This window comes from Austrofundulus limnaeus, unplaced genomic scaffold, assembly GCF_001266775.1.
Source record: "Austrofundulus limnaeus strain Quisiro unplaced genomic scaffold, Austrofundulus_limnaeus-1.0 Scaffold5, whole genome shotgun sequence".
NCBI classification, from domain to species: domain Eukaryota; kingdom Metazoa; phylum Chordata; class Actinopteri; order Cyprinodontiformes; family Rivulidae; genus Austrofundulus; species Austrofundulus limnaeus.
This window is the reverse complement of record NW_013952407.1, coordinates 2,127,772-2,129,105: the sequence shown is the minus strand read 5'-3', so window position 1 is coordinate 2,129,105 and position 1,334 is coordinate 2,127,772. Positions and strand designations below refer to the sequence as shown.

At 40.6% G+C, this 1,334-nt stretch overlaps 1 protein-coding gene across 5 annotated transcripts in view; it reads left to right on the top strand.

Moving 5' to 3' along the window:
* The window catches only part of dennd5a (DENN/MADD domain containing 5A), a 39,709-nt gene that overhangs the window by 9,318 nt on the left and 29,057 nt on the right, over nt 1-1,334 (top strand). The gene's annotated exons all lie outside the window — the stretch shown is intronic.

The window sequence follows — 1,334 nt, the reverse complement described above, 5'->3', positions numbered from 1 at the left end:
GAGTTGACTCCTCCCACACTAAGAAAACAGGAGGGGAGGGGTCAGCTGCAGGAGCTCATCCTGTGCAGCGGAGGGAGAGACACGAAGTAAACAAACAAGCAGGAAAATGAAACTTATCGGCCCCTTTTTTTTACCGACCTCAAAAAAAGTTATCGTGCGATTAATTGATTTATTGACTATCGCGACAGGCCTAGTTGTATAGATATGGTAACGCACTAAACTCCCCTCCTTCATCTCTGCACAGATTCTCATTGTCTGACCTATCTTTCGTTAGTGATGTTTTTGTATTCTGGTTTGTCTGGCCTACTTTCTGCCCTGCTAGACAGTTTAGATATAAAAGTAGCAAACAGATTAAACCGCTTAATCCTTAAGACTTTTAGATTCTTGCCAGGATGTCTTTAACTGTACTTTAGAGTCCAGCATAAATCTGTTTTTGTTGCTCATCTCAACATTTTTATTGGATTATTGGAAGAGGACAACTGTGTAATCGACACTATTGGGATTTGTTTTTGAAATTGAGACACAATTTTGACCCATTATCTCTTAAAGGTCGCTACAAATCTTTAATTGCACTCTGGAATATTTCACAAAAATGTATACTTAGCAGGGCTCTTATTTCTTGGCATCATAAGCCTGAGAGCAGACTGGATTTTGGTGCTGACGTGTTTGTAGCCATAATGGCATCAGTAGAACGTGTCGCTCGGCTCATATTTGGCTTTTACAGGCTGCATGCACCTTTTTGTGTGTCTCTGTTCCATTGGTGCTTGGCAAATGTCAGTAAAAAGCATTGCTTTAGTTGCAAAGAGTACAAAGGGTCTTCGTTAAGCAGAACGTTAGATAAGCTAACATGGCTTAAGGGCTGAAACGTAACAGCAGTTAGCACTGTTATCCAAGCCAGGACAGCCTTTTGATAAGAGCCACACATTAGACCAGTTTGTCCCAGAGTGTTTGGATTTCCTGTCACAAATAAATAGTCTCTTTGTTTAATTGTTAGCATTCCGACCTAGTACAATTTGCGAACTTTAAAAATAATTTGCCAGGTTTTTATTATAAGCATGTTTGTTTGTTGCAGCATTTAGCTCAAAGTGTAGTACGCTGTCCCTGTTTACAGCCTGACAAAGCTGCTAGAACAAGCACTGTAATTTCTCTATTTTCTAGTTGCATGTTTTGCATGTCCTTAAGAGATGAAAGTATGATGTAGAAAACTGGTTCAGCCTTGTATCATAACCCCCAGCAGCTGGCTTGAATTATTATACCCACCTGTCAGACAGAGAATGCCCTGTGTGTGTGTGTGTGTGTGTGTGTGTGTGTGTGTGTGTGTGTGTGTGTGTGTG